Source organism: Cyanistes caeruleus, chromosome 6 (genome assembly GCF_971803275.1).
Source record: "Cyanistes caeruleus chromosome 6, bCyaCae1.hap1.1, whole genome shotgun sequence".
Classification (NCBI taxonomy): domain Eukaryota; kingdom Metazoa; phylum Chordata; class Aves; order Passeriformes; family Paridae; genus Cyanistes; species Cyanistes caeruleus.
Window position 1 is genome coordinate 27,433,968 of NC_141706.1, and position 20,683 is coordinate 27,454,650.

A 20,683-nucleotide genomic window follows, 5' to 3' on the forward strand; every position below is an offset into this window, starting at 1 on the left:
TGATTCCTCTGTTCATTTAAAAATAAGTAGAAATTAGAAATACAATTAATTTTGTTATGCTCAGAACTTAACTCAGCAGGAAAATATTGTAGATATTTTAGTAAATTCTTTTTCTTATTCCTTCTGACCATCAAGATCGTGTCTCCATACTTAGAACACTCTTTGTGCTTGCTTTGCTGTAACTGACACTCAGCTCACAGACCCTGGACCTGGCTCCTGGTAAGCACTTTTTTTTAAAAAAAAACACTTTTTTTTCAATATTCAGATTTTAGTGTCTTTAATTTTCTAGTAGCCATCTGCTCATATTACTTGTTGCTGAAATTGTTGGGTCAACCATAAATACAACAAATAGTTATTTTTTTTCTTTTAAACACACACACACAGAAAAAAAGGACGTAAATTAACAGTGGAATGAGATTTACACTGACCTCCTCTTCATTTCCTGTACAGAAAGGAATTTTAGTGACACCTGCTAAAGCTCTATGCCAGTGAATCAATACTAAATATACAAGTAAAAAATAGAAGGAGGTCCTAAAATTTTCAGTTAACATCATACAAAATGAAAGTGGACAGAAGACTTACCTTATTATTTTAAAGCTTAAAGTTAATGTCTGACTACTCTGATTTTTAAAGACTGTGGATGATATCCTATGAGTTCTCCAGATTCCCAGTGAAAATATCAAATTAATGTTAGTTTTGACATGATAAATAACAACTTTGGAAAGTAATACTATGGGGTCTTTTTCCTAAAAGAAACAATAGAATTTAACTGAACAAAACTTTCTGTCATCTAGTGGCATTCCTTTTATATTCAAGTATTTGTGCCAACTGCCTTGAAGTTTCTACTGACTTTGAGGAGTGGGGATGTAGCCTCACGGTCCTTTATTTGGTTTAACTGTATTTAATGGTGTTTTTTTAGCACAAGTACTGAAAGAGTGGTTGTAATTAAAATAATTATGCACACACAGAATATGTATATTTTAAACACAGATTTTGTTTTTCTTTACAGTAAAGATTTTATTGGCTTTTGAAATGTGGCAATGATATGATATAGAAAACTGTTACTAATGAGTGTTTGAGATCACTTTAAAAAAATCATCAGTGAGGTCATCAGTAAAAACCAGATGTAATATGAAGCAACAGCACAACAGAGTTCATTGGCAAGGATCACTCTTCCGCTTACTAGTTGGTTAAGGCACACCAAGATAAAAAAGAACTACAAACAAAATCCAGTCGATTAATGCAAATTGAATTATCTGCATGTTTGTGTGTGTGTGCTGAAATTAACCGAGAATTGTGTGTGTGCATGTGTGTGCATGTGTGTCTGTATGTGTTTGACAAAAGGATAAGAATGGCAAGGATAAAAAAGGAATACAGCCTAAAGGCTTACAGCACTCAAATTTAGCAGTACTTAAACTTGTATCTTAAGCTTAACAAGACTTAGTAGCATTTCACTTAGCTTATAAATCAATTAAACTTCTTTTCAGGCCTAACTTACATAGATACTTAAAGTACTTAAACACCTAAGAGAGCAGCATTTCTCCCATATTTGCCATAGCATTTGCATATGTCTGTGTCAACACAGACAGACGTAAAGAGTCAGTGCAAGGTGCCTGTGACAAATTCCCCTGGACGGCAATGAAATGCTCACCTTGGATGCCTTTGTGTCTCCTGACGGGTGAAGGGTTGGGCCTCGAGGAGTGGGGGTTTCAGCCCAGGATCCATTGTAGTTCAGCAACCTCTGAGTACAGCAAACAAGAGCTCTCTGGCTCTAGGAGGTGCCCCTCAGAGGGAGGGTGCTGGTCCTGGAGAGCTCCAAGGGCCTCATTTTGGATCTCTGTCCATAGGCCGCAAGCAAGGGCCTTAATCACAGCAATGTTTCACCCTGGCCACGGTTTGGGCAACTTTCTTTGAAAGAACAAAACTGTTACGCCATTCAGGCAAGAAAAGTCGTTTCCAAGGCTGTTCATAATTAAAGAACCCCAAGAGCCCGTTAGAGCAGCAGTTTCTGGAGCAGACGATGTTTCTGAGGCACTCGAGATGCTGAGTCCAGGCGCTGCTCATCAGGGCTGAGGCCTAACGAGCTTCTGGGGTCATAGTGCGGCCTGCAAAGGGAGGTGATGCACCACCGTAAAAAATAAACCTGCAGTAGCAAGGAGAAAATATGTCTCACTGAAGTTTTTTTCTAGCTATTTACACTAACAATTCTGTGTTAATTTAGCTGTCTTTTACTGTTTACTTTAGAAGAAAGCAAGTTTAGATTCTTTGTGGGGGGATGTATATGGTTGAAAATAAATGGAAAATTACATATTAAATTTTTATGACTGTAGCAAAAAATATAATTCTACTTATGTTTCTCCTGATTGATTTACAGGAAAAATAGTTCAGAGATGCATGTTTATACCACTGCATGCTCTGTTGCAAGCTCTTTAATTAATACATGAAAACTGTTCCCAGCTAGGTTCAAATCCATTGTAAACTGACTTCTATTAGCAAATAGTTCCTCTTCTTTGTTTTCTGTAAATAGTTCTTTCAAAATGACAAAGACTATAAGATTGATTTTGATAAACCGTTAGATCTAGAGCATACATAGAGGGTAGCCCTGTGATAAAACCCATGGATTTATTTAGCAGGGCTTCAGATTTTTAATAAGAATGTAGGTTCTCTATAAACTTGTAAACAAGTGAAAAAATCAGTACCTCAGACTTGCATATAAACTGGAAATTGGTTCTAAAACAATTAGTTTTCACTTGTCTTATAGTCATACATTTTTGGAAGAAGTCTGGAAATCCATCTAAGCACTTCTAGTGACCACAGATGTCAAGGCCTAGGTACAGGCTGACCCAATTTTCACACATCAAAGAGGCAATAGATAACTAAGGTTCAGAGATGCCAACAAATGACTGAATAACTTGCCCTTCTGTGCTAAAGCTGGGATAAATTCCCCAGTACTTCTCACATAGTAAACAATCTTTTTCTTCACAGATTGTATCATTAAGCTGTATGAAACAATTTAATTTTTCACTCACAGCAAGTTGTATTTGGTAAGTATTGTACAAGACATACTCCATACAGTAATTTGCTCTGGTTTAATCTGCTATCTTTTAGTCCAGAATGGTAACAAGTTGTTTACATCAACTAGAAGAAATATACCTATTATGCATGTACAATATACATATTACCCATGCAGGGCTGGCCCTTCCTGGGTTAGTCTTGCAATTTATATCATGTTCTATTTCTGTTTCACAAATAACATCTTCCATCAAACTGACAAGTCCTTTTCTTTAACTTTCTTCCATAATAAATATCCCACCTCTTAAATCTGTTTTCATTAGCAAAGACATGGGTGAGACAGAAAGGGCTTCTATGTGGGCAGAAGACACTTTCATTTTCTTTAGCTATTATTGAATGTTTTTATTTGTGTTTTTACATCACTTCAGCATAGTGCATCTTATGATGACTGACAGGTCTGTAATAGAATTTTTTGCTGTCATCATCAGGTTTGAAAACAAAGAGGCAAGTTTTACTTGTTTTGACCTGTAAGCATTTGTCAACACTGGACTTATAAATTACTGTGTATCTCTCAGCTACCAGTTTCTTGCCAGACACAAGTAACAATTGTCTACCTTGTAACTGATCCAGTCTGGATTGTTCAGTTTTCTGGAATTATTCTACCTGTTTAGATCTTTAGTGAAATTCCTGCTCATCTGCCTGTAAATTCCCACTTACACAATGAGTATGGTGTAAGGATTGTTTTAACTGACTCCAGGCTTTAATTTCTTTGAAATTACACGGAAATGTTCTGCCTTCTAGATTTTCATGTCTTCAAGCAGAAAAGACTGCATTAAGTACTAGACATAAGTATTTTAAAATTTTATATTGAGTTAATAGAGCTGGCAAAATAGTGAAAAAATAACAAGGCCTTTTGCTTTAAAGAGTGCAGTTAAAAGTCAATTACCTGACAAAAAGTAAGTGATATCAAAGAATAGCAATACATTAAATGGGAAAGCACAATAGCCAATTATTAGGAAGGTGTTAAGCCTGTTAGATAATAATCATAATCAAATCAAACAATAAAAAACAAATGCAAAAACCACACACAGAGGTTAATTTCAAACACTATCTCAAAAGACTACTTTTTGCAGGAGAGAAAAAGCCAGTTGACATACACTGCACTGAAAGGTGTCATGGTAAATACCCAAGCAGCAGGCTGTATTACCATAAAGAACATTTCAAGTGAGGAGATGTGAAATCAGCTGGGAAAGAGCTGAGTATACAGTGAATTTCCAAAAAGATAAAAATATCAAAATCCTTGCATTTTTGTCAAAAGTGACAAGAAAAAAAAAAACAAAAACAACAAAACAACAAAAAACCCAACAAGAAACCTCAGCTACTAGAGAAAGATAAAGCAGAGAACAGGCACCCTTAATTCTACTCTATTTACTTTCTATGTGAGCTAAAACCCTTCAGCTTGGTTTTGGATTATGTTTTGTAAGCAAAAGAAACAGGATGCCTTAGCATTAACTATTTGGTCAATGTTTATAAGTCAGACTACTCTAATGGTCTGAAAAAAAAGCTAATCTACCCACCATCAAGACCAGGTATCAGGGTGAGAAACTGCCCAGACCCTCTTAGAGAGCCACTGCTAATGGCAGTGGGATTACAACTGCACCCACTCTCCCTTTCTCTCCCTAGATATATATATTTACTGTTACATATAAGTTTGCATGTTCATTCTCAGGCACTAATAACTTCTGAAACCAGCTAAGACTTTGCATGCAGTTGATATTTATACTTTCGTTTGGGAGGAAACAAAGTATTTACAAAGAAATCTTGACCCACCTCAAAATTCACAAGGCAATTGTTTGAAGGGGTAAATTTATCCAAGAATGTAAGGGTTGTAAATAAATTCAATTTTTTAGGCATATGAGATAATTTAATTTTTTTGTAACGTAAATGCTTTGTAATATTACTGCTTTGTAAGGTAAATGGTTTATATAGTGTTGTGTTTATAAAAATATGCTCATATAAATGGTTCTTCCTTACTTCTGACCATGGTTGGTTACATAATCCCCACAAAGGCTTTTTTTAGGCAACTTTATATGCATAGGAAGGACTTCAGCGGGGCAGACATGCACAGTAGAAGACTGCTGTAGCTTAAAGGTAATAGTACAGGTATAACCATAAGATTGAAAAGCTTCCTCTTATAGCCCTTAGATTACAAAAGATTTTAAATTAAACTAAAATATAAAGGTTGCTTGTTTCCACCCAAAAAAAAGTCCCAGCCAAAGAACTGAACAAAAACCCCACTAATGCGTGTGTCTTTTCCATCTCATTCCCAGTTCATTCCAGTAAAAATTTATTTCTGGATAAATTTGCTGAACTGGTATGCTCAGCTGACTGTAATAAAAACATCAAAGGTGAATAGAGATGCTAGGAACTAATTTAATGAATTAATATAAAAGATGGAACTTCATGGTACATGTTTATTATTTTGAAAATCACAAGCAGCATGTGGGATTATTTGGAGGAAGCCACAATTAACATTGTGTTAACACTGTTAAATGAGAAGTGTTTGTCTTCTGCATCTTTCCTACAACTCAAAAGCTTTTATAGCTCATGTAACATTCAATTAAACATCAAAACACAACAGTTCACGCTGTATTTTGAAATCAATTACTTCAAATACTTTGATAATGTGTTATGTCATATGATGGTGCAAAGGGTCTGAAATTATTTTTGTCAGGAGCAAAGAATTTATTTTTTTATTACAGAAAATTTTGAAATTATTTACTTATTTAGCTTTCACATATGTTCAAGTATGACCTCTTAAGTGGAATGGAATTTCACCTCCTCACAACTTTTATCCCCTGAATGATGAACCCAAGATATGTTATTTTAGCATGTGTTGTTCCATCTGACTGGTTAGATCCTAACTAAGTTCAGAATTGTTTTGCTCATACCAGCTGTCTACCTATCATTGCTGAATAAATAAACACTAGAAAGACATATATAATATGAAGGTGGTTGGCTGATTACCACTGTAAGCTCCTTGTTTAGAAAGGCAAACCCATTTCCACCTGGATGTGATGATTGACATTATGCTGGCTTCTGAAACATTTAACAGACTAAATTATTATTTCTGATCAGTGTTGCAGTTGTGACCAGATCTTACAAGTATCTTACAACTTGAGACAAAACTCCATGAATTACAATTTAGACTTTAATGTAGAACTGCAAAACCAGACGTATAAAATCTCCTGTCAATTCAGATTATTTTTCATCATATGGCATAAAATCTCCCTTTCCCAGGGAATCCTGTCAAACTAAGAATGTGAAAAACTATTTTGTACTGTTTCATTATAGATATGATCCTTCACTAGTTAGGTTAGTTCCTGCTATTCTTTAATTAAAATGGATAAAATCTCTTTATGTGGGTTTCTGTAAAAGTGACATGAAGAACTGACAAAACTGAAGATGAATTTGTAAGCTATTTCAGTGTTGCTAAAGCTCTCCTGAGGGAGCTGCCAGGAGCTGCCAGCTCATGTGACAGTGGCTGATGAGACCTGGGCAGGACCAGGAGTGATAGGAGCCACATCTCCTCCCAGAGCTAAAAGAAGCCCCTAGGCAGCGTTAGTGACGGGTATTAAATCCAGCTGGCAGACAGTCACAGAGGTGTTCCCTGGAGCTCATTAGTGGGACAGTCCAGTCCTCTTTATCAATTACCTGGACAAGAGGACTATGTGCACCCTCACCCAGTTCACAGATGACACCACGTGGGGCAGGAGTGTTGATCTGCAGGAGGGCAGGAAGACTCTGCAGAGCAATCTGGACAGGCTGGATTGTTGGGTTGAGGCCAATTATGTCAGGTTCAACAAGGCAAAGTGCCAGGTCCTGCACTTGGGTCACAACAACCCCATGCAGTGCTTCAAGTGGGGGAAGAGTGGCTGGGAAACCTCCCAGTGGAAAAGAACCTGGGGGTACTGTCCAGAGTCAGCTGAACATGAGCCACTGTGTGGCCAGGTGAACAAGAAGGCCAATGGCATCCTGGCCAACAATAATATGGCCAGCAGGACCAGGGCAGTGATCATTCCACTGTACTCAGCACTGGTGAGGCCACACCTCTTGTGTCCAATTTTGGGCCCCTCATGACAAGAAAGAAATTGAGGTGTTGGAGCATGCCCAGAGAAGGGCAATGGAGGCCCTGGAGAAGGGTCACAAGACAGGAGAAGCAGCTGAAGCTGGGGGTGTCTAAACTGGGAAAAAGGAGGCTGAGGGGGTTCTTATCTACAACTGCCTGAAAGGACGTCGTGATGAGGTGGGGGCTGGTCTCTTCTCTGAGGTAAAAAAATTATAGGACAAGAGAAAATGGCCTCAAGTTTCACCAGGGGAGATTTAGATTGGATACTATGAAAAAATCTACAAGGAAAGGGTTGTCAATTATTGGTACAGGCTGCCCAGGGAAGCAGTAGCGTCACCATCCTGGAGACATTTAAAAGACTTGCAGGAGTGGCACTAGAGACATGGTTTAGTGGTGGACTTGGCAGTGTTGGACTAATGGTTGTACTTTGTTATTTTAGAGATATTTTCCAAACTAAATGATAAGATTTGTTGAGGAATACATTTAATGCAGGTAGACTTCAGTGTGCTTAGATTGCATACATTATAAGAGGGTATACAATCCCAGTGATTCTTTTGTTTAAGGCCACTCCTCAGAGGCATCAGCTTAAGCTGTTTCTGTGTTACTGCACTGTGAATAAAATGCTTTAAGGAATGCCATGTCTGAGACTCTACTATGGAAGCCTGAAAGTCGAGCTGGTAGGTAAATCTTGTCTGTGTGAGTGTAGGGTGTGCAGAGAGGGAATCAAGCAGGGCTCCTGTCAGATCACTGGAGCCACCAGCTCCAAAGGGGCTTCAGTCCCATCAGTGAATGTGTCTGGTGCTGGGAGTGTGACTACCAGAGTGGTCCTGAATGGTCAGACAGGGAAAAATCCTTCACAGATTCTTTGATGTAGTCCCAATACCTCTGCTTAAAATTGTTATTGGGGTTATTCTCATCACATGTCCAAGGTAAGCACATATAGCTTATGCAGCCCAGTTTGATTTTATGAAACTGCCTGCTCTGTTCCAAAGCTAAATGTTACTTTAAATTCAGGAATGCTGCACTACTCCTCTAGGAGTAACACAGGAGTATTGCATTTTCTCACAGATTTTACTTTCACCATCATCACAGCTGTAGTGTTTAAAATGAAATAAATATGATCTGTTTGAAAACACAGGTGGAAATCATGGCAATCTACCAGATTAGATTAGGATAAAACATAATAAAAGGGAACTAGGAGCAGTGTCTGTCATTCACTGAAGCACTGAACATTAAAATACCCACTAAACTCGCACTGAATCATGACAGCTGGTGGCTTTCATTGGTAAATCTTGGTCTTCCTTATTTTCTCAGTTAACATGCTTTTGTTTCTCCTACTTCACTAAATCATTCAGGATGCTGAGAAGTAAATTTCTAACTGGTTTCATTCAATCAGAAGATTCAGAAACTATTCTCAGTTTAAATAAATTCTATTGTATATATATTTTTAGGAAGCCACCTTTTTCAGAAGCCACCTTTGCCATTTCTAGAACTTTTAAGTCTCTACCTTTATTTGCATTTAATCTGAGATATCTTTCAGTGAATTTTTTGAAACTTACCTGAGTTTCCTTCCAGTTGCCAGTGTTCCCCTGCCTCCAACATGAACAGCCACATAACCTCCACACAGGTTTTCTTTAACCATTGGTTTCTGGATTTACACAGTTCTAAGAGTAAATAAATGAACATCCATAAAATCTTTATGTTTTTATGCATAGGTGTTCTATAAAAATGTAGCAATACATATATGTTTTCTTCAGTGGCTAGTGAAAGGTAGGATCATAAACATTAACATTCATCTAAAATGCAGATAAACTGAATAATAAAAACAGAACATCCTAATTCTCTACACAAGAATAGAACAGTTCTGGAAATTTTCTTGGTGTTGGGTTATTAAATTAATATAGAAATTATTCACACTTTAATAAGATGGTAATTCTTTTCAAGCAGAAGCAGGTTGCTATGTAGCAATTCTTCATACAAACAATCTTAGTGCAAAAAAATACATTATTATTTCTGCCAACTCCTTTGCAGAACAAGGTTAGTAATTACTTTTTATCTATAGTGATCCAGAGAAACATGAAAATAAATGACTTTTTATTCTAATATTTACCTTGAAAACTCTATAAAATTGCAAAGATTACAGGATATTTTTGCTCTGCAACAGAATCTGAAATCTGCTTTTCCCAAGGACCACTCACAGTTTCTGTTTCATGCAGGATGGGAAGAACAAAGCATCACAAAGATATTTTTGATATTTTTTTTTTTCCAAAAGCATTTGACTCATGTCCTTGATATAAATTGACACTTTTAACTTGTTTCATGTTGAAATTATGTCAGCACTTGTATTATAAGAAATGCTTACCAATGTATTGGAAACAACTCCCCAAGTTTCAGCAAACCAGCTGGCAGCTGCTGCATGCGTGGTTCTGACTGATAACCAGGTCCCTGCATTTTCCCAAGCCAGATGCAAGCAACAATAAACAGGTGGAGTAGGTGGTCACCAGAGAGAGGGAAATATGGAACTTGTTTTGGCATTTCTGCTGGAATTCTACGGTGAAATTCTTCTGGGGCACCTAGCAGAAAGGCTCTCCTTTTTCAGTCCTCAGAAGTTGTGTGCACACGTGCATGCACATACCTAAGGTGGAACAGTAAAGTGCAAGAAGGGAATTTGACTGACATTCCCCTTGGGAAAGCTAATATGTTCTATCATAGCTGTCAGCGCTGCTAGCAAGCTTTGAGAACTCCAGGATGTCACTTACAGAGTGTCATTACTAGAATAATTGTGATTACTGGCACACACAACAAGGTCTTCAGAAAAGAAGCACAAAAATCTAAGTGTTTTGCTGAAAGATTATGATAGGTCTTGCACATCTGTGGAGAAATTTTCTACAGGTGAACATGGTTACAATGCTGTGCGTGTGTGTGTGTTTTCTAACACCAGTTTTGATTTACATAAATTCTTCATTAATAGATGAAAAAACAATTACCAAATGCATGAGATGTACTGCAATTTTTACATTTTCTGTTTTACAGACACGCAACTTGCAGCACAAGGGGTTAAAAAGAAAATTCTCAAAGGTCCTAGAAGGAATGTCCTACAGCATGAACTGGGCATCAAGCAGAGGCTCTATATCATTTCCAAATGAACTGGTTTGAGAACTTGGACTAGTAACAAAGGCCTCAAAAACTCCCTTCTAAGATGCAGAGCTAGTTGATGTGGAGGTATATTGCTTCAAGGCTGCAGGGAAGTTTCTCTGTATGGCCTCATGTTGTGGCTTGCATCATGTTGACTGTCCTGCAGATAACTCAGGTGACCATAGTACTGCCTTGTGTTATGTGGATGTATTTTAAGATACATCTGAGACTAAGTTCATCAATGACAGAAAAAAAATCAGGAAACTACAAGAGGAAGTGAAGCTTTCAGTTCTCTAGAAAAATTTGTGGCTTTGGTGTTTTTTACAGAACGCATTTAAATGTTTATATGTTATTTGAAATGCACTGAATTTTAAGACTAAGACCGTAAGAAACTTTAGATTATTTAACGCTTATTAAAAGCTCTTATCCAGATGAAAAAATAAACCCCATAATGTTACTCCTTCACAAAATGGAATGGTAAATGGAAAAAAATCTTTAATGTTCAGAAATAATGGTCATGAGCAATTTGCTGACCAAACCTTTACATAACAAACCCTTACCCTCTATACTTATGTACAGATCCCTCAGTACACACTCACAGGTTCAGGCACATGACTAAGCAGCCTCTGAAAAACATCACTACTAAGCATGTAAACATAATGTGCACATTCTGTCTGTGACACATCTTATTGGAGGTTTTGCTTTACTACACCTGCTTGTAGACATCTAGATGTACGTACATTTGCCTCAACAGTATTTTCCTTAGAGTTTCCAAATGTATGAAAAAGATGTTTGACAAGCCATGTGCAAAAAGGAATGGGAAGGAGCATATGTTCTCTTGTAAATAATTCATGGATTTTCTTCCTCCTGTTCTTCAGCTAATTTGGAGTCATTTGGAGAATTTTCCCTCCTATTGAAAATGTGTAAATGCCTTACAAATAATCTCAGATATTACAGTACCTGGAACCATGCCAAAGGATTACAAACTAAAGTTCATCCGCCTGCTGATTCAATAATCTTGGGATAAAAATGATAGGAAATCAAGGATTACACATAATAGACTTTTGGCATCTTGACTTGCTCAGGGATATCAGCTAATAGGTTGAGATGCTTAATTCCACTTAAGCACAGTCTGTGATTGGTGGATAAAGTTAGAAATGGTTAATTACTACAGAAGATCCTACTGACAGCTCACAACCACTGATATTTCATGGCAAGAGCCCAAGGGATCTACCATGTTTCTTCTTGTACTTGCTTCTAAGCACATAAATTTATCAGTCCCTATCAAGTACTAAAAGCATCGGTGCTTTCAGGACTGTTTGGACAATGCTACAATAAAAGGCAGAATGCAAGGAGCTCTCCTGTTTGGTTTGAATGCAGTAACAGCTGTGGGCACCTATACCTTTTAGCTGTGGTTATTACCCTTTAACACTGCAAAGTACAGTGTTAAGCTCAGAAAAACAGAAAAGCACCCTGAGAACTTTCTGTTGAAATTCTAATTGCATATGATATGTCAATATTCTAATGGCATGCTCAAGGTCTTTATATGAATACTTACGGCAGACCAACAATTGGAACATCAGACTAGTTTTGAAACAGAGAAGTTTGATTACAAGGGATACTTGTGGGCCATGTGGTCTCCAGTTAGCTCAGAAAACTGAAGAAGCTAATCTGGATTCCATAGTCATTCTTGAAACCAAAGACTAACCGGTGTCCTTCCCCCTTGCTTTTCTCGCAAGGGCGCACTGCCAAATACCCCACTAAAGAATCTCAGTCCTAGTGGAATGTGTCCCTTGTGATGGAACCTGGATTTTCCTAAAGTACATGGAATAGTAGATTTAGAGGGGAAAATGCTGACTTGACTTAGTTTTCAAAATTTGGAACACTCCATTTGGTGCACTGAGCTTTTTATATCTTAGAGGCATAACACAGAACTCAAAGCTTTTAAATCTATCCAGGAATTACTTGGTTTTAGGAGTGCTAATACGGATCAAGCTTCTCATCCTAAATATTCCCCCAACCAGTAAGTTAATGCAACATTATGAAAGTTGTGGCAGAACAAAAGTGTTCCTGACATGTAGCAATTATTTGTGGTTTAGTTAACATCTACTTAATTTTTTAGATAGTAATATAGAAACCTTATATTCAAAATAGAAATTTGCAGAGGTAAATTATAATGTTGCAGTCCCAAAGGAGTTTAATGGCTTCTTTAAATACACACATAATTTGGGATTTCAGAAGTGATAAATACAAATTATAAATATTCTTATTTTATCTCCTCCCTTCTGTTCCAGGAAATCTAATCTACAGGAATTTCAGTAAATGGAATTCACAGGACCTCAAAAGTATATATCCTGGTTTGTATCAGCAATAATGTGGGCAGCAGGACCAGGGCAGTCATCATCCCCCTGGATCTGGCACAGGTGAGGCCTCAAATACTGTGTCCAGTTTTAGGCCTGATAAGAAGGACATTGAGGTGTTGGAGCAAGAAGCTGATAAAGCATTTAGAGCACAAGTCTTATGAGGACTTTGTGAGGGAGCTGGAGCTGCTTCAACTGAAGAAAATGGGTCTCAGTGGGGACCTGAAAGGAAGTTGTACACAGATGGGAGTCAGTCTTTTTCCCAGGTAACAAGTGATGAGGGAAAGGAAATGGCCTCAAGTTGCACCAGGGAAGGTTTAGATTGGATAGATTGGATATTAGGAAAAAAATGCTTCACTGGAAAAGTTACCAAGTGTTGGAACAGGCTGTCCAGGGAAGTGTCTGTGTCCTCATTCCTATCTAAGGTGTGTGTATATATATATATGTATTTCTAAGGTATTCTATTCCTAATGTATTTAAAAGACATGCAGGTGTGGCACTTTGGGGACAAGGTTTAGTGGTGGAGTTGGCAGTGCTGGGTTAACAATTAATTTATGATGATCTTAGGGGTCTTTTCCAACCTAAACAATTCCATGATTTGCTGGATTTTTTCTTTAAGAAAAAATTTGAGAACAATGCCAATTTAATAATAAAAATGTGAAGCAATAGAATTAGAAGCGATATCTACAGAGCAGTGAAATAAATGAAAAAGCATTGCATATTTTAATTGGGAAGAACAGGAGTGAAACTGTCTTCTTCTATCTACCAGCAGCAAACAAATTGGTAGAATCCCCAAAGCTCACAGGGGCATGTAAGGAAGAGCCTTCTCTTCCCAGAAAAGAAAATTTCAGGCCATACAATTGAATTAAGCCAATAATGAGAAAGCAAATAAGTGTTCAGGAATTCAACAGAGCTGCAGCAGGAGAAAATACTTAATTGGACAAAGGATGCCTCTGCATCTCAGTTCCTTAAGTGGTTACTGTGTTCAGCTCACCATCAGTACAGTCTGTGCTGGCCCCAGGGTGTGTGAAGGCACTACAAACTGGGAAGCTGAGCTGCACTGGGTGTAGTGAAAAGACAGGTCTTCAACAGACGGGAGAAAAAATAGTGAGAGATAGAAAACCCAAAGTATAAATATTAATAGCACAACATTGGCTCTTTTTCTGCATACCCTGCAAGAATCTCACTACTAAACTTGGATCTGAAGTGTAGCTGCTGACCAAGTCTTCATGAGACAGGAGCTGGAAAAATTTTGCATCCACTGGGAAAACAAGCAAGATGCATCCCCACTTGAACAGCATTGTCAGCACAGCATCAATGTCACCATGGTGCTGTCATTTTACTCCAGCACAAACAACACAAGATATATGGGACATTGTGAGTCACAACGGTAAACCCGAACCCTGATCTCTTCAAAGTACATAATCTAACCCTGTATAATCTGTATGCTTTGGTTTTATCTTTTTGATTAATGAGGAAAATAATGCTCAGTTGCTTGACACATAGGGCCACTGAGACTAAAGGTTAGATCTGAGATACTGTATTTCAACATATTTTGCCTTTTAAAGTCAATCCCAAGGAGGCACTGTTTCAACTAATTAATCTTCCACTCCCTGAGCTCTGGTGAAAATGGGCCTGCCTTGTCCATTACCTCTGCTTCAGCCCTTAGAGTCGCCTAGAGGTGGATTTCACAGCTCCAGTGTACATCACAAGAAATGGTTCTCTGCCCTCATGAGGCTCTGAATGATGTTGATAAAAGCCATGTTAGAACAGGCAGTCACACATTGAGATGCCTAAGGTAGCTGTCCCTGCTGTAACAAAAGGAGAGTGAAAAAGCAATAAGCTAACAACTACCAGAGAGTTTTGGCTCTTTGATGTTCAGCAGCACATCAGGACACATTAATTGTTGCCTTTAGATTTCCCCAGATACTGGCTTAGCATTCCAATTAACCTGCCATAGCTTTTAATGATTGTGTCATATGACAGAATGTAAACTCTAGTTATGTGTTTTCAGTTGTCTCAAAAGCTTGGGAGTAGGCATAAAAACTCAAGTTTTCTGTCCCTTTATGACTTTATTTCTCTCTGTAGCAAGGTGGTTTAGATTACAGTCCATTATTTCATGAGCAGCACTGTTTCAGGGTTCAAATACCTTTCCCAGAGCAACAGTGAGAAAAGCTCGTGACACTCAGAGTCATTCCTCTTTCAGATATTAGAAACTGCACCATTCTCCAGCTCCTCTTGGACTGAATGTCATTGATTTTGTTCAGTTCCTGTCTTTAATCTTTGTACATCCACATGTTTTAATGATATGCCAAAAAGTTCCCAGCAGAATATGGAACTGGGCTTCCTTGCAGAGCTTTCAATAAACTTTTCATCTGTAAAGAAACTCCAAGATAAATGCAGAAAGAGAAGACAGTAAGGACAAAATTTAGGCTCTACAAGATAAATACACAATAAAGCTCTTTATCTCTGGTATCCACAAGGCATCTTATCGACTCCATTGGCTTATATCTTTGCTAATCTTCTACTCTGAAATGATAGGATATTTCAAAGCTAAATATTAAAAAAAAAAACATGTCTTTTTCTGTCCTTGACATTTCTGGTCAAGGTCTGCCTTTATGTATAGATGCTCCAGTACTCCAGATCTCTTCACTTATGCTCTGAGGAAGAGGGAAGAAGAAAGAGGACAGTTGTATGAATTGCTGTAACATTCAATTTTACTATATTTCATATTAGGATTCTTTCAAGATGCCAGTATTCTGGATCAGAGTCTGTGCAGCAGGGAGGCCACAAGCTGTTGTATTGGCACCTGTGCTCAGAAACGCCTTAGTGAGAACATAGAAGACAATTTCTTCAAGCTATACATAAATCCTATTAGCATGGTCAGTTGACCACACTGATGTTAAATCAGCAGTTTAGCCTGACAAAACAGTGACAGCTTCTGTATTGTCAAGACAGTCCTTCTAATGGAAGAAGGATATTATTCTTTGTCTAAGTGGAATGGCATTTGTTAAGGACAACCTGACATAAAACCAGAATATCCAAAATGACTCTGCTACACTTTTGTTGGCTTCTTGAAAGCCAGTAGAAACAGTTTCAAATCCAGTTTAACTGATGTAAATAAAATATAGGCTATAATCAAAATAAATGTCTAAGTGCCTAGAATCACTTCACATGTTAATCCACCCAGAAGGACTAATTTTGCATTTTCCGTCTAGAGGAAGGAACTAACTTTGCATTTATAGAGCTAAATAAGAACTTGCCAACTATTTCACACCCATCTGATGCATATTCACTCCTATGACCAAGGTAGCCCCCGGGTTCCAATAATAGTTATACCCTCTGGCACAGAGCAGCACTGGAACTGGAGATGTGAAAAGGCACTAAAAGCACCTATTTGCACATCTTAATTTACCATACTCCCAAATTCTGGCCCATCCTGTAATGAATGGGGTTAACTTTTAGTGTAAGAAAAGTTCTCATGTTTTTAAACTTCCAAAAGCAATATATTGAATATGACTGCAACTGAGAAGCTGATCTAGCTGTTTGTGAATTGTGCTGTGTTTTAACCATCCACACTTGGAAGCCTTCTTTTTGTCATGTCTGCATAGATATGACAAAACTTTAAAAATCCATTTATACACCATTTGTCCTGCAGTGTGGTCTTTACACCTTGTTTTGTCTGGCAGTTAAAAAAAAAAGTATATCACTGTGGAGCAAAAGAGAAGGAAAATCTTTTCATGAAATGAGTGAATAACATGACCTACTTTCTAAGTATATAAGAATGGGGAGATTAACATTTTTCCCACCTTCCTGAGGTGTTCTCAGGTCTTATAAATCAAGAATGTGCTATGGAAATATCAAATATTGTGTGGGATGCTACAATCTAGATAAAGTCACCCTTTATGTTAGTTATAGATATCTGCAGACTCTCATGATTCTTGGAGAGTTTCTGAAGCAAAATCTGTCCACATATAACTCCTACAAAGCAGTGAGACCCTTCAGAAGTGAAAGAACTATTTCTGAAGATTTTTCTTTAACAAATACAAGGTTTTGTTACTTTAAAAAATACTGGGGTTTTTTAACCTCTGGAATGAGATATTTGAGGTACAAACATACTAAAGACAATACACTTTGTTTTTCCCAGAAAGTAAAATCAGCAAGGTCAATCTATGGATAGAGGGAAAAAACAAATCTATATTAACAGAAAAGATAAGCTCTAAGCCTCTGAGAAAATTTTACACTGGAGTGAAATGCCATTGAAAGTACCTTCATCATAACCTTGAAGAGTCAATGTTTGTATTATTTAGAGATGTTGACTAACTGTTCAGCTATGTACATCCAGAGGATAATGCCCAGAAATCATGGGTGCATACCAAATGTCTATTTAAAAATCAAGCTCATTTCAGTTACAGAAAATCCAGAAAGACCAACACAATTATTAGCTTTGAAAACAATCCTTTTAATTACTTGAGATCAACTTAGTTGTAACAGGAGACTACTTGAGGAAAAAACTTTGAGCTTATTACTGTTCTCATCATTACATTTTCTGAGGAAATATTGATAGATTTGAGTAGTCATCACACACCTTATCAAATGAGGTTCTTTAAATACTTGTGATTTTTCCATAAAAGGTTGACTTGTAAGAAAAAGAAAATTTATCTTACTACTTTCCCAGCTCTTCAGTAGGATACTATCTACTTTGGAGTGCAACAAAAAGATCTTATTTAAAAACTGCTAATTATCTCGTTTGTCCAACCATGTTAGTGATTAATGCTGGGGTCACAGATAAACCCAAGAATGTTTTGCTGACTAGGAGTTCACACACAGAAACAGGGCCTCGGTCTTACCAGCTGCTGACCAGTTACTGTTGTGGCAAATATGCACGTTCCATCTAATTGTGTAAATGTGTATATTACTACTTTATAAAAGTAAAAAAACATAACTCAGGTAAAAACTCTTAAGTCATGCAACAGGAAAATTTGGCATACACTCAAATCTCAGACTGAAAGTGCTCATTGAGGAGCACTGTTCTGTAAAGTCAGTTTATTCACTTGGGTTGTTATTGAAATAGACTGATAGAATCTGTGTAGTCAATAGTTTCCCTTCCAGGTAATTGATTACCTGCATCAAGTCTCCTGAATTCCTCACAGACCAAAGGCCTTGGAGAATCCATTTAACTGTTATGCATATTTTAGTTTTGTAATCTATTGACCAGCTTAGTAGCATTAATTTTCCTCTGCAGTTTTCTGTTGACTTGATTCACACTTGTCTTGTAACCTCTGAAAAAAACAGAAGTCTTTTTTAATGAATATAAGACATCATCAATTTTCAAGAGAGCAGAGTTAAATTCTTTCAAGATTCACTTCTTTATTTTCTGTTTCAGCACCCATTTAGAGACCTATTTTTAATTCTTCCTATAGTAATGTCTATAGTACATTACTATAGGATCATACATACATAGATCTATAGTAATGTCCTTAGTACACCTTAATTCAGAGAACTTTCTGACTGTGTCCAAAAAGCTAAATCAAAACCAAAGGCTTTCAGCTGTGCTTTTTACATTATAAAAGCACAAACAAAACCCAAATCCTACTTTTAGTCCTCAGCCTGTTTAGGCTATTTTCCTTTGCAAGACTTGGTGGGTTTAAAGGGAAGGCAAAGTACGCTAGGAATAATGAAGAAAGGAGGAAAGCTTTGTTACCTCCCTCTTGGCCCAAAAACTCATAATGAAATTATTTGAGTTGGAAATGACCTTAAAGATCATCTAGTTTCAACTCCCCTGCCATGGGCAGAGACACCTTCTACTAGAGTTTGATAATTTAAAAATAATAAATATTCACCAATTCTTGCTGTCACTCCTGCTACTAGCTCTAATGCTTCTTTCACCTAATAGTGTGGTGTTAGTTATCAGGCTTTGGTGTTATCAGCCTTTAGTGTGGCACCTCAAACAGTGACTCTAATAGTTCCACTTTATAGCATCCTTTCAATGACTGAAAGGATAGCGACACAGGTGTTTTATGAAGAGTTATTAGGCAACCTACAACAGATAACAGCAGTAGAACAATTAGCTACATTCATCAAGATCACCTGAACAAGGAACAGCATGTCAGATACATTTGTAACCACTTCAAAAGAGAATATAAATCTCAATATGTAAGTTTAGAAGACTTATTAGACTTTCATGCCTTGACGAGTGTTTTATTTTCATTTCATTCTACACTGCAATGAGTTGCTGACATGCAGTTATTTCTTTCAGTCGTGGAATAGAGCCAATTCTTTTTTGCAGTCATGTGTCTCCTAGCCTAGTGATAGAAAAGAGGATTTGTATATTAGTGTTCTAGAAAGGGGTAAAAAATGCAGGTACACTGAAGAGAAACAGTTGCATACAGGACCTGCCAGAGATCAGTTAAGGAAGTCTGTTATTCATTAATATTGTGAGTCTCCAGATTTTCCTCCCTTTCTGAAAAACATGGTTAGGAAGGGAAAATTAGCATCAGAATTTCCAATACTTCGGTTGATCCTCTAGGGTGAAAATAATTAACCACTTTTGCATCATTCACAATTAAAGGTAGATTAATAAATTGCAATACACATAATGCTAGAGGCAATTTTTTTAAGGGCACCTGTGCTTACTGAAGTGAGACACTGAGCTAGAAAAGTATTATGCAGTCTATGTCGAGGTCCTTGTTTATCACCTTGTTTATCACCTTGTTTATCAGAAATTACCTGTAAGACTGAGGAAATCACTTTGAACAGGCATTGTTTCCAAGACTGTTTATTCCATAAGGTAGCTAAGCAAGCTTGAAGTGGATGCTCAACTATTCCAGTGGGTATTGTATGTTTTGTACTAATAAATGTAAACATCTCAAAGCTCAGTTTCACTAGGTTTTGTTTGTAATGTCCAAAGCTACCAATTCAAGTTACTTGTTACAGTCTTGCTCAGACCACTTACCAAACCAGTGTCAGAAATCATAAAACAGCTCAAAGATCACTAATCTCTAATCACTAATCTCTAAGATCACTAATCACTGATCTCATTACAGTCTAGTGGTATTTCATAAAGCCGGGTAAACATTACAAAGCTACACAAGTAAATGAAGGGCACAGATATCTTTCTTATCAAAAGACAGAAATAGGTGACAAGAAATATCAATCTGAAATAAAGAAAGCACCACAGAGACATTAATGTGTGCCATTTACTTTAATTAGTGAGTGGCTATCTGCTGTTCTAACAAAAAAGACACTTCAACAAAATAGAATGACCCTGCATGGCTCCCTTGGTAAAACTAGAGCAAAATAACTTTCTTATTAAAAGGATATAAAATTCAGCAGAAAAAAGACAAAGACAAAAAGGATAAGAAGTGCACCCTCAACAAATATTCAAGTAAACTACAAGATGAATACTGTACAAATGCAATAATTTAAGAACATAAACACTTTCTCCACATCATCATCATAATCACAGCTGGGACGTGCTTCCTAATGTTGCAGCAGATGACATACTTTTCATTAATTTTTTTTAAATTGTTCTTAATATTTTAAACAGAAAAGAACTCTATTAAAAGGAAAAGTGTTTTGATTGCTGAGAATTTCAAGTAATTGCACTGGACATCTCATTTAATTATCTGAAAATTATTAATTTATTTCTACTCTCAATATCTTTCCTTATGATTTTGTCATATGGGAAACATCATACTGCTGGGGGAAGCACTGCTCTACCTATGTACTAAACAGCTCAAATCCCAGTGTAGCCACAGCTCACTGACTTCCTTTCAATATGGAACTCGCCTACCAGTGCAAGACACACCAATTCCAAGACTTTGTTCTTGCTTTTTCCGCCTACAGCATCACATCAAAAGTGCTTATTCACTTGCTTTTGAACTTCTCACTTACACATTCTGTTTTTAGTCTTTGCTTTTCTCAGTCTTGGAGTCAAGTAAGAACTCCAGTGTTTCAATTTACAGTTCTGTAGGGAATGTTAACATCCCTTTACCTTTTCTTCTTCATTGGTTATCTTTTAAACCATAAACAAGTACGACAATAC

The 20,683-nt window shown here is 37.1% G+C and overlaps 1 protein-coding gene and 1 long non-coding RNA gene across 5 annotated transcripts in view; one reads left to right on the forward strand and one right to left on the reverse strand.

Moving 5' to 3' along the window:
* Positions 1-8,805, reverse strand: part of LRRC4C (leucine rich repeat containing 4C) — a 587,704-nt gene extending 578,899 nt beyond the window's left edge. For 2 of the 4 annotated variants that reach the window (XM_086892224.1, XM_086892221.1), the window contains exons 1-2: positions 8,701-8,805; positions 1,652-2,105 (exon numbers count right to left, since the gene is read on the reverse strand). The gene's annotated coding sequence lies outside the window, so the exon portion shown is untranslated. Of the gene's footprint in view, positions 1-1,651; positions 2,106-8,700 lie in introns of those variants that run through there. The other 2 variants (XM_086892223.1, XM_086892222.1) reach the window with 2 other exon arrangements.
* Positions 1,650-15,784, forward strand: LOC147652542 (uncharacterized). Its single transcript, XR_015287795.1, has 5 exons — positions 1,650-1,940; positions 2,986-3,044; positions 10,175-10,451; positions 12,571-12,699; positions 13,816-15,784. It is a non-coding gene; the product is annotated as an uncharacterized LOC147652542 (long non-coding RNA).
* The last annotated feature ends 4,899 nt before the right edge of the window (positions 15,785-20,683 follow it).